Source organism: Cavia porcellus, unplaced genomic scaffold (assembly GCF_034190915.1).
Source record: "Cavia porcellus strain 051 isolate PalLab524CR breed Dunkin Hartley unplaced genomic scaffold, mCavPor4.1 scaffold_21, whole genome shotgun sequence".
Classification (NCBI taxonomy): domain Eukaryota; kingdom Metazoa; phylum Chordata; class Mammalia; order Rodentia; family Caviidae; genus Cavia; species Cavia porcellus.
The window spans coordinates 54,811,678-54,824,947 of NW_026947504.1; the positions used below are offsets into that span (position 1 = coordinate 54,811,678).

The following is a 13,270-nucleotide window of genomic DNA, read 5'->3' on the forward strand; positions in this document are numbered from 1 at the left end:
CAAGGCTCTTATTTATGGAATCTTTCACACATAAAATTTTTTTTTCTAGCTGGATACTTGGACTTCTTTCATATCTTATTTCCTACTTAGACTCCAACGTAGGCATGAACTCTGATATAGAATACAGAATTCTGATACTCTAAGCACATTTATGAAAAAAAAAAGATAATTACTTCACTGAGTCTGTGCAGAGAAATGAGGACATTTATAACTGTTCCTTCAGATTCAGCTCTCTAATGACTACATTGTACTTTTAAATAAACAAATAGAAAACACTTGAAACACAATTATTTATGTTTTCCAGTGATGCTTATAAAGAAAATTCACAGAATTCATTATATAAGGAGTAAATGAGAATTAATGATGTCCTGTATTGCAAGAAAACCAGCACTGGTAAAGAAATGGAGACTCAAAGTCAACAGGTTATATATAATTAGTAATTGCCACATGTAATCATGGAAGGAAACCCTAATGAGTAAACAGAACACAATAAAGCGACACACAATTAAATCAAATAGTAGGCTTGAAAATGAGGGATAGTTAAATCCTTATTTTTGGAACAAATTGTCGAAGCATACATTTATGTTGTCTCATGTAATGCAGGACTAGAATATTACCCTTGGCCGATGAAGAGATGTAATCTGCATTCTGAGATCATAGTAGTGTTCTTTCAGTGCTTCCTAGTTTCTATGCAGACATTGCCTAATATTAACTCATGAAAACGGGGTCACTTTGACTTATGACTTTCCCTCAGAAATTTTACTTTAGCCTGACAGCTGGCTGCAGCATGCTTCATGTTGGGAGAGCTAAAAATAAGTTTATTTCAAGTAACCACAAATGTGGATCACAGAAAATGTAGTAATTTCTAATGCAAAGATTTATTACTTCTGCCACCTAAGTAGATTATAAGTAATAAAATGCTTTCACTAGAACCCAGCTATTAAACAACATACTATCTTGCGAATTAAATTCATATTCCATTTTTATTTAAAGGTCTTAATAGTGTCGTATTTTCAGAAAACATAGAAGAAGGCATTTGTTTTTTTTTTTTTAAATGAGTAATTTGCAAAATAATGTTTATGTTTCACATTAGCCTCAAATCAGGACCTCCATCATGTTCAAAGTTCATGTTGCACTGACTTTCCCTACTAGAAAAAAATACAAATAACTCCTTATTGATGAAGATTATTTTTGATATGGTAGCATCTCTGATTCCTTAAAGTATGCTCTTTGCATAATGGGAGAATAATATATTCTAACTCACTTGCAAAAACTTGGATTAATTTCTTTCAGTCTAGAGTCCTTCTAGATTACTCTTTAATATTTATCCAATGAAAAATATACAATGTGCCTATTTCATGTTGACACTTATAAACATATCTACTAATATTAAATGTCGTGAGTCTTTTCAATATATTGCATGTACCATATAGTGAAATTAGAGCCACCATAATATTTTAACAGGTTCCTAGTTAACACTTACAAGAAAAAATTAATATAAATGTTTGTAGACAAGGAAGTCCTCAACAATTGTAGAATAATGTAGCAATTTCCATGAAATAAAAAATAAATGTTTGCAGCCTCTGACTCTGCAACAACATATTTTGAGAGTCCATTTATAATGACCTCCATTGACAGATAGATTTATTTGCTATGGAAAGAAAAATGGTAATATGGCAGTGTTACTTGAGAGCAATAAATGTATAATATATAATTTCTATGGCTATGAGAAGAATAATACCAAAGATTTAATTAAAATACCTCTAGATATGGTGGTATCAACAGATACATAAAGTTTATTGTAAGTTGCTGTAATAATGACATATTTGTGATAATAGCTTTAAGAGCAAGATTTATGAGATAATGGATAAAATCCAATTATGTGAAGAATTAAATGCATATGCAGAAATACTGAGGTCTGCTGAAGACAGGTTATAATGTAGCAAATAGGACAGTTAATAAAAGAAACATGAGATGAAGGAAATAATATCAGCATGCCAAGATCATGCAACTACCAAAAACCACAACAAGGAATATTAATTTTACTACATGTATAAAGTCAAATGTATATTACCAAATTATAAATAAAAGTTAACAATAAAACTTGGTTTTTCTAGGTGCTCTGTAAAGAATTTTATGGAAGGTAACAAGAACGAAACACAGAACAGTTATAAAGATGTTTCAGAGTTGAATAAGGCTGGTTAGCAATCTAAAGCGAATTGATAGCAGTATAATTTGTCTCCTAGGAGGTGAAATAGAAGATGAAGAAAACAAATAATGTGTACTGGTTCAGCAAATGGAAAAAATGCTGGTTTTTTTGCTGCAATGAGAAACACATGAATAAAGGCTTAGATTTTGGAGAAAAGGCAAAATGATTTTGCACAAGCTACTTTTGAGATATCTATAAGACATTGAAAAAGGGATAGACAGTAAGCAATTGAAAATGTGGATAAGTACATTTGGAACTCTTAGAATACAGGCAACTGAAATGTTTGAGAATAGAGTAGTTAACCTAGAGAATATTAAGAGAAAAGAAAAGTGAAAAGTTACAGCTACTTAGGCAAGACAAAAAGAAACAAGTGTTTAAGTCTTATCACAGGACTCAAAAAACTGAGGTTTCAACATGAGTCATAGAAAAGATGAATAAACACAATATTTAAATAAGTAATCAGAATAATAGACTATGACAGTTTTCAAATGCTTATTAGTATAAGAATTATATAATCTTTTATGATCCAAATTCTAATGTGTTCAGGTGTCGGACACCTAGAAAGTGAATGGATTCTTTATTGGTTAAAGAACTGGAGTTCATTGTTGAATGCTGAATGTGCTGTTAGAAGGTGGGGCACTGTTGGAGAAAGCGAGTCATTGGGGGCCAAGCCTGTGCACTTGGATCTCTGCCTGACTCTTCATTCACTCTTGCTTCTTCCATTCCTTTGATTGTATAGTTTTCCTTCATCATGCCCTTCCACCATATACCTTCTGCTTTGGGGCCAGGAAACTATGGGTGGATCCATAGGACATCATAAGCCAAACGAACCTCTCCTCCTTTAAAATGCAGGTGTCAGTTATTTTGTCTCAGATATGTGAAAGCTCACTGATACACAATCTTAGTTGTGATTTCACAAGGTAAGTCTAAGCATGTAATTTAGGACTGTGTGATGCAATAATAGTGCATCAAAGTAGTGCATTAACAGGTTAAGAGCAGGGTGCACAATTGAGGCAGAACAGTGTTAAACTACAGGACACTGGCGTCAACTGAAATGACAATTGAAATCAAAGAGTACGCTCAAGACATATGTAAGGCTAGTATCTGCAATATATTTCAACAAGTGAGACAACAAACATGGCTCTTTTAAAATGACTCCTAAAAGAAATATTTTACAAAAACACAGGGAAACCAGCAGAGAAAGCTGTGCTTTGTTTTGCTTTGATTTATAAGACAGACTGTAGGGAACATGTCTAAGTAACATTCTTTTGAAGATGCCCATAAAATGTTTAAAAATAAAGGTCTGGAAGAAAGTTATGATAAGTTTGTGTAAAAATACAGAAAAAGAATGAAAAAAACTCTCTAAAGAATGTCTATGGATCCATATTTTATCTTTATTAAGAATGCTATTAATATGTGGCACCTGAAAAATATTAATTTAAAATGCTAGGAGAAATATGTAATTTTTAACCAAAGTAGGTTTCCCTGTACAACTTCTTAGTTTTTCTATTAGGTAATATGTGTTCTAATTGCATTTGCAGTCCTACCACATACTTTGCTCAGTCTCATGCATACATTGTGGTGACATTTCATCTGCTTAGCATGCCATTCCATGTTATCTACTTGTCAGACATCTACCATTTTTTAATGTTTTTGGCATTGTGTAGTGTTTTCTTTTACCTCATGGATTAAATTTAGTGGATTTTCTTTGTTTCTCTTCCTACCCAGAAGATACTTCTACCAAGTGACCTGCTTTGTGTGGTCATCCATATATACTAACATACGAAAACCATAAATTCATTGAAAGAAGTTTTCTATTTATATTACCATTGATAAATGCACTATGATACCTAGAACATTATAGAGGAACAGTAAATGTTTTGAAATTAATATCAATAAAAGAATTTTATTGGAAATAATGTAAGAAAATAACTGTCCATTTATAGAAGCAAAGTGCACATTGTTGATAAATTTGGCCAATACCAAAAATCTGCAAAGATCTTTTCCTAAACGAAGTCAATTGGCTACAGGCACTGGATATGGATTTTCAATTTCATTTTTCTTAGAGTAAAGGTCACGTTTCTATCTTTCACACAAATTGGTGCAATTACTGGAACCAGATAGAATTACGCTGCTTGCTATTGTATGTGTTCATTTTCCCAGAGTATGGAATATACCTTCAGGGATTTATTAACAACTTTCTACAGACTATTTTAAAATTATGAATACCCTGGATGGTTAATACTCAAAGTGTAAGAAGAATTTTCTTTCCAAAAGTTTTTCCATAGCACTCTTATAATTGTGTTAGGAATAATATAAAAGTTAACTGATAAATGTTCATTGGTTAATTCTCCATTACTCAAATCCTCTGAAGAATGCACTTGCATTTTCTGAGTTGCCATTAGATACTACATTAAGTAGTGAAGCTGGCTGAAACGACTGAGTTGTAGAAGGAATAGAAGTGATTTGTATATTTTTGGGTGGATATAACTGGAAGAAAAGAAGAGGGTAATGAGGAATAGCATGGGAATATAGGTGGAATGCAGGTGAAGTTGCATAGTTAGAGAGAATTATTAAGAGACTAGTTTGTCAGCACACTGTAAGATTCAGTGTGTATAGTGATGGCAAAAAAGGACAAAAACATTACTCAAAAAATGAATGCCTTCCTTTTCTTGGCAGCCCTCTCAGAATACACATTTCAGTATGTCTCTTATGTGACTAAGATCAACATTGGAAAAAAACACTTTCCCCAAATCTTAGAGGACTGTGGGGGAATTTTATTAAAATACCTTTACTTACAAACAAGTGGTCTTTCCTTCTTCCTTTGTTCCTCCCCATCTTTTTTCCTTCCCTCTCTCCCTCCTTTATTTTTCCAACTTTCCTTCCTTCCTAAATGAATGAATATACACCATATTATTAAAATAGTACCTGACATAGAACAGGCATCTAAAATGTAGTATATATTATTTTGAGATTAAACAAATACAAAGCATATTTTACAACCCTGATTAAATTAAAATAGACACAACAGTTTGACTTTTAAAAATCTTTTCCTATAATTCATACCATGGAAAATAACATACTAAATCCTAAAATAAGCAAACAACTTACCTCTATTAAACAGTTTATACTTTTAACCGAAAGCATTTTACTAAATATAGAAGTTAAATTCATAGATTATATAACTGAACATTAAATGTAAGAGGTAGATTATATATTATTTTAGTGAGTTCGCACTAAAATTTCTGCAAATACTAAATAAAACATTTTCCTTTTTATCTAACAATGTAAAAGTTTTCATATATTGAAAAATAGTCCATCTCTCTGACAAATTAAAAACAAATTTTCAAACAGAATCCTTCTAAATGATTAATATTAACTGCTAATCATTTGGGTAGCTTATCTTTTCTGTCTGTTCTTTACCTTACTTTCACTTATGCTTTTCTGGTAACTCAAGAACATTCTTCATGAAATCTCCTGTAATGAGATTAATTGTTTCTCCTTAAAGTTCATATATTTTATGGAGCTTTTCTCATTTATAATTAAACAAAATAGTTTGTATACATATAAATAAATTGGTCTTGTGTTACGTAAAACATTATAAATTTCTCCAGTAAAATTATTTTATTTCACAGTCTGCAAATAATTAAATGTCTAGCCTATGGTAGGCATTTAATGAAAATTTTAGGACTTATCTGAAACTTATTCCATATTTCAACTTCAAAGTTTAATTAGTTAAATAAGCCCAGTCACTTCTATTTCACCCATATCTGTCAAAGCAGATTCTTCATCTTCCCTGCTTTGGCCATTGTGTTGTATTTTTATGCCACCATTTTTCATAAGGGCTATTTCTAGATACTTAATTGAACTCAATCTCTTTGTAGTCTATCATGCAGTCCACAGCAATGGTAGTGATATCTCTAAATTATATATCTGCTCATAGTTATCCTATCATACATTAGTAAAGTGTGTTTCTTTTAATGATAATTTCTAACATAAAAATCCTTTTTTTTTTTTTTTCACCAAAAATAGCACATGTAGGCTTTTCTGCTTTTGGGCAATCTAATGACTCATATCTTTCCACATAGTGTTCCACCGTTCATTAGCCTGCTTCTCCTTTCATGTCACCATGTCTTTGCTCTTGACATGAGAAAAGGACAGAAGGAGATGAAAAGTTAAAATGCTCTCTCCTAAGACTTATAATTTGCACATGCATCTACTCTGCATCGCTAAGTAACCAGAATTTATTTACACATAGTCCAGTTTAGAGAATGTATTTTCTAGCTGATAGATATTTCACTTTGATAAGATTAATTCACCCAAAGCTAATGCTGTGAAATATGAATATTCATTTTTTTAAAACATAAACCACAGCATCCCGGACCTTTTCCTATTCCAGGCAGATATACCAACATATTATCCCTTTTCCACAGCCAGCTCATTCTCCATCCAAGAGCTCCGAATGAGTAGTAGCCCACTGTATCAATTGTGGCTTATTAGAATATGACAATTACATATACATTAATACATGGATCTCTTTGTTTCCTATCTGTTCAATTTATAATGATAGTGTAGGGGCATCTTAATCACATTACGTCCTTCATTAACGAACTAAAAGAATAAAGAACACATTAGGTGCATTTACTTGTAGTATCCATGAATATTTTTAGGCAAAATATAATTAAGAATTATTTCTTGGCAACTACGAAGTCCATCTGTCACCTTAGTTCTTTCATGGAATAACTTTCTTTGTTGTAAATTTACATTCCTGTGTTTTTACCTTTAGAAATATTTCTTTGCTTATTATTCTTTGTGATCATCTCCACATTTGGCGTTAGAAATTTGTCATATCAAGGCTTCCCTGGTTTTATATTGCTACAAATTTGGTAACCTCAGCTTAACTTTTCTCTATTTTTATTACACATACCAATTACACAGAACACTGCATTTAACTGTGAGGATTTTGCACATGCATGTACCATATTTGATTATATCCTTTCTTTCCTTGCAGTTCTTTTATCTCCCCGCCTTCTTGCCTTCTTTTTCTTCTAATAGTGTCGCTCCCACTTTCATGCTGTCATTCTTTGGTGCATTTCAAGTATGAGACAAAAATTGCCATCAATTGCATTTCTGAGTCTGATCTACTGCACATAACATCTTGATATTTATTTCAACTATTTCTGCTACAAATGATGAATTTCTCTTCTTTATAACTAGATATGCGATATGTGGAAATATGACATTTTCTTTAGGCTTTCATATATCAAAGGTATCCTACAATGATTCCATAACTCGGCTATTGTGAATAGTTCTACAATAAAACTGAGTACTAAGTTATCTCTGTAGTGTGCTGAATTTGATTCTTTCTTATGTATTCTAAGCAGTGGCTTAGATGGATCATACATGTTATTGTTTAAATCTAAACTGGCTCCATAGGTCACATGTGTTCAGAGGTGAAGCTTTTGTAATGCAATTGATCATGGAAGCATGAAATTTATCAGCAGTTTGAAATATTAATAACTTCTTTTTTATTTGAAAGAATAAAACAAAAGAAGACATAACAAAGCAAATCAAAACAGAACAATATACGCAACACAGCACTTCACAACAAGACAACCAAAATTAACAGTAGCTACCATAATGTCTCTTTTCTTTGAAATAGTTTATCATACCTTAACACACAATAATGTCAAACATAATAAAATATTATAAAATCATTAAGTATTACAGGGCATTCAAACCTAAATAACAGAACATGAACAATGGCTACTAAAATAGCTAATTTTCCATAAAAATTGTTTATACTATCACACATATTAGAATCCAATAATACCCAACATGATAGAACCAATGGAAATAGGAGAACAAAAGCATGGTAAGACTTCAAAGCAAGGTGATATCAAATCAGCAATGGCTGCCATGAGGTCCTGCTTTCTTCAGTGTAGCTGTTCATACCATCACACATAATAAAATCAAACAAAACAGAATAAAACCATGCCAACCAATCAATGAAAACATTATAAGACTTCAAAGCAAAATAATTGAGAACCATAATTGCCATAAACTCTTATGCACTTTTATCATTTCTTACACTAGGGAGACTATACGATATTTATACGTGCGAGTTTCATTTATTTCACTTATGAGTATGGTCTCGAGGTGCGTCCATTTATTTATAAAGATCTCAATGTGATCACTCTTTATAGTTGAGTAGTACTCCATTGTATAAAAGTGCCATATCCTTTTTATCCATTCCTCAGTTGATGGGCAATTAGGTTATTTCCAAGATCTAGCTGTTACAAATTGTGTTGCTGTAAGTGTGGGTGCACAACTGTCACTGTGGTATGCTGTTTTCAATTCTTCTGGAATATGCCCAGAAGTGGAATAGTGGGGTCAAATGGAACTTCCAAAGCCATCTTTTTGGGCAATCTCCAGGCTGACCTCCACAGTGGTTGTACCAGTGTATAATCCCACAAACAGTGCAAGGAGTTCCTTTCCCTCACAGCCTCAAGCATTTGTTGTTGGTAGTTTTCTTGATCTGGCCATTCTTTCTGGAGTGAGATGGGATCTCAGTGTGGTTTAAATTTGCAATTCCCTAGTGACTAATGATGCTGAACATTTTTTCATGTATTTATTTTCCATTTGTATTTCTTTATATAAGAACAGTGTATTCATCTCAGATGCCCATTTTTGGACTGGGTCTTTGAATTTCCGGGGCCTGATTTTTTAAAATTCTTTATATGTTCTAGACAGAAGTGCTTTGTGTGTCACTAAGATTTTTTTTTTCCCAATTTGTGGATTTTCTTTTCACTTTTCTGGAGATTTCTTTTGACCTGCAGAAATTCTTTAATAAAATGTCATCCCAGTTATTGATTCTGGGAAGTATTTTCCCTGCAGTTTGATTCTTGTTCATGAATTCTCTACCTACCATATGCATTCAAGATTTTTACCTACCTTGTCTTCCAACAGATTTAGTGTTTCTGTTTTAATGTTTAGATATTTAATCCATTTAGACTTCTGTTCACAACATGCTGATAGGCATGGGTCTTGTTTTAGTTTTCAACTTATGGAGAGCCAATATTTCCAGCACCATTTGTTAAAGAAACTATCATTCTTCCCGTGAACATGTTTGATACCTTTATCAAAGATGAGGTGGCTGAGTGTGTTTGTAGTTGTAGTTTTATCTTCTCATCTATTCCATTGATCTTCAGGTCCGTTTGTATTTCAGTACCATGTTTATTTTATTTACAGTAGCTTTGCAGTATAACTTCAAGTCAGGGATGCCGCATGCTTTACCTTTCATATTAATAATTCCCTTTGCTATTCTAGATCCTTCCGGTTCCAGATTAATTTTAAGAGTGATTTATTTAGATCTATGGTGTATGTTAGTGGTATTTTGATTTTGGGATTGCCTTAAATCTATATATCAATTTTGGGAGAATGGCCATTTTCACAATATTTATTCTTCCTATTTGTAAACAAGAGATGCCTTTCCATTTTCTGAGATCCTCTTAGATTTCTCTTTTTATGGTATTATAACTTTTCCTGAATAGATCTTTTACTTCTTTTGTGAGATTAATTCCTAAGTATTTCATTTTTTGAATGCTATTGTGAAGTGTGTGTCTTTTCTTCTTTTTCTCAGTAAATTTGTTGTTAGTGTATAAGAATGCTATTGATTTTTTGGTGTTGACTTTGTATCCAGCTACATTACTGAATTTATTTACTATACTTAGAATTTTTTTCAATGGAGTTTTGGGGCATCTTCTATGTAGAGTATCATGTCATCTTCAAATAATAATAATAATTTAACTTCCTCTGTTCTTATCCTTACTCCTTTTATTTCTCTCTTTTCCAATTGCTCTGGTTAGTATTTCCAGTACTATGTTGAATAGGAGTGGTGATGAGGAACATCTTTGTCTTGTGACTAATTTTAAGGTAAAGGCTTTCATATTTTGACCATTTAATCTGATGCTAGCTGTTGTTTTGCCATAGAGGGCCTTTATTATATTTAGATAAAGACCATCTATTTCAATTCTTGATAAGTTTTCTATCATGAATGAGTGTTGGACCTTATCAAAAACTTTTTCATCTATTGAAATGATAATATGATTCTTATTTTTGGCTCTATTGATATGGTAGATTACATTTATTCATTTATGTATGCTGAACCATCCCTGCATGCCTGGAATGAATCCCACTTGGTTATGGTGTATAATCTTCTGATTATTTGCTGCATCCTGTTTGCCAATATTTTATTGAGAATTTTTGCATCTATGTTCATTAGGCAGATTAGCCCATAGTTCTTTTTTTTTTTTTTTTTTTTTGGTTGGGTCTTCTTTAGGTTTTGGTACTAGAGTAATATTTGCTTCCAGGAATGAGTTAGGAAGAATTGCTTTCCTCTCAAATTTCATTGGAGAGTTTGAGTCAGCATTAAGTCTTCTTTGTATTTCTTGTAGAATTCCACAGTGAATCTGTCTGGGCCTGGGCTCATCTTTGTTTGTAAGGATTTAATTACATTTTCAGTTTCATTAATAGAAATTGTGTTATTCAGCACTTTTACATCTTCCTGACCCAGCTTTGATAGTTTGCATTTTTCTAGAAATCTAACCATTTCTTCTGTATTATCGAACCTGAGAGTAGAGGTTTTCCAGATAGGTGTTGATGATCCTTGTATTTACACAGGGTATGTAGTGATTTCGTCCTTTTCATTCCTTATTGTATGAATTTGAGTTTTTCTTTCCTTTTTAAAAATAAGGTTGGCTACGGGCTTATCAATTTTATTTATTCTTTGAAAGAACCAACTCTTTGATTCATTCATTGTGTGGATCATTTTCTTAGACTTTATTAATTTCTACTCTGATCTTTATAATTTCCTTCCTTCTTTGGCTTTGGCTTTACTTGATCTTCTTTTTCTAAATATTTGAGGTGTAGCATCAGGTTTTTTATTTGGGTTCATTCTGTTTTCCTAATATGGGAATTAACTGCAGTAAATTTTCCTCTGAGAACTGTTTTCATTACATCTCACAGGTTCTTGTAAGTTGTATTTGTATTTTCATTTGCTTGTAGATATTATTTAATTTCTTCTTTAATTTCCTCTGTGACCTTTTGATAGCTTAAGAGTGTGTTATTCAATTTACACATGCTTGCAGGCTTTTGCAGTTTATTTTATCATTAATTTGTAGTTTCATGGCACTATGATCTGATTACAGGCATGCAATAATTTCTATTCTTTCCTGTTTACTCAAGTATGTTCCCTGGGCTATTATATGGTCTATTTTAGAGAATAGTCTATGTTCTCCAGAGAAGAATATATATTCTTCTGCACAGAATGGAACAGTCTATATACAGGATGGTACACTCTGTATACATCTATCAAGTCCATTTGTTCACAGGTGTGATTCATTCAGTTCTGTTGTTTCTTTGCTGATATTTTTGTCTGGTTGATCTGTCCTGTTGTATTAATGGCATGTTAAGGTCTCCTGTTAGAATTGTTGTATTGCTTATTTATTTTTTCATTTCTGTTAATACTTGTTTGTATAACCAGGTGCTCTGGAATTTGGTGCATATATATTTAAGATTGTTATGGTTTCCTCTTGAAGTTTTCCCCTAACTAGTATGTTGTGACCATCTTTATCTCTTCAGATCATTCTTATTTTGAAGTTCACATTATCTGCAAACAGAATAGCTACACTTGTTCTTTTTGTTGTTGTTGTTGTTGTTTGTTTGTTTGTTTGTTTGTTTGTTTTTTTGGGGGGTTCCTGTTGCATGAAGTATTGTTTCCCATCCTTTGACTTTCAATCTATGAGTTTCCTTTTGAGTTAGATGGGTTTCTTATAGACAGCTTGTGGTTGTATATTGTTTCTTGATCTATTCAGCAAGTCTGTTTCTTTTAATTAGTGAATTGAGGCCATTTAAATTAATGGTTATAACTTGGTTCATTTTTGACATGTTAAAATATGGGATGCGTCACGAATTTGCATAACATCCTTGTTCAGGGCCATGCTCGTCTTCTCTGTATTGTTCTAATTTTAGTATATGTGCTGCTGAAGTGACCACAAAATATTAATAACTTCATATCAGAATATTTTGTCAGTCCACAGCCTTGGTCAAGGTGTAGTCACTGATGGCCTGACCTAGAAGGATGTATCGTCTTTGCTTCTTCCTCTTTTCTCTCTGTGCTGCTTATGCTGCTTAGCAGAAGGGGTTGAGCTGTTTTCAGGGACCACATTTTTCCACCATACGTCTTCCACGTCACACCCATCCAAACTTGGACTAAAGTGTATGAAAACAAAGGTAAATAAACTTCTCATACTTTAAGTTATGAGTGATGGAAGCTAAGAAGTAGTTGTCATCTCAACATAACAGAACCCTCAAAATCTTAGCTCCCTATCAATTCTAGTAATAAGCTGCAGGCAGAGAGAACACCCTAGAACAGTCTGCCATTTTTCAAATAATCTAATTCTCTGAATTCATATTTTTCATGATATCTTATAAAAATGTATATTATAAAAAGCAACAAACAAGGATATGCTAATGTTAAAATGCCATGAATGGAGGCCTTCAGAAATGTGTAGAATTTTGTATAATTATGGTGTGCCTGCCAATTGTCTTAGAAAACTGTTTTGGCTAATACTTTCTGCACTGTTACCAGGATTGAATGTACTGATCCTGTGGTATCTGTTTTCTCTCTCAGTACCCATACCTAAGACAATGTCACCTATTTAGGATTTTGTCATCAAAACATCTTGTTTCCAGTTATTAAATTTTACTACACATGGTGTAAACTAAATTGCTGTTCACTGAGTGTATTACTAAGAATCAATGGCATTGACATGGAGGAATGTTCTCACAGTTAAGAAAAGGGCAAGGTGACTGTGCCTAATCAGGCATTAAAAAAATAGTTTTAGAAGCAGAAATTTTATAAAAGTAAATAACTCTAACCTTTCACAGAAATTAGCCCGCTTAACGATTTTGAACTATTTTAACCTTTTACGAATGTGTCTTCAGAGTTTTCTTCATATTATACCTGAATTGCAGTCTCAAAAGGATTGGTATACTTTA

At 32.5% G+C, this 13,270-nt stretch overlaps 1 non-coding gene across 1 annotated transcript; it reads right to left on the reverse strand.

Moving 5' to 3' along the window:
* Window positions 1-12,159: 12,159 nt before the first annotated feature.
* Window positions 12,160-12,265, reverse strand: LOC111753782 (U6 spliceosomal RNA). The gene has a single exon (XR_002788567.1). It is a non-coding gene; the product is annotated as a U6 spliceosomal RNA (small nuclear RNA).
* Window positions 12,266-13,270: the final 1,005 nt, after the last annotated feature.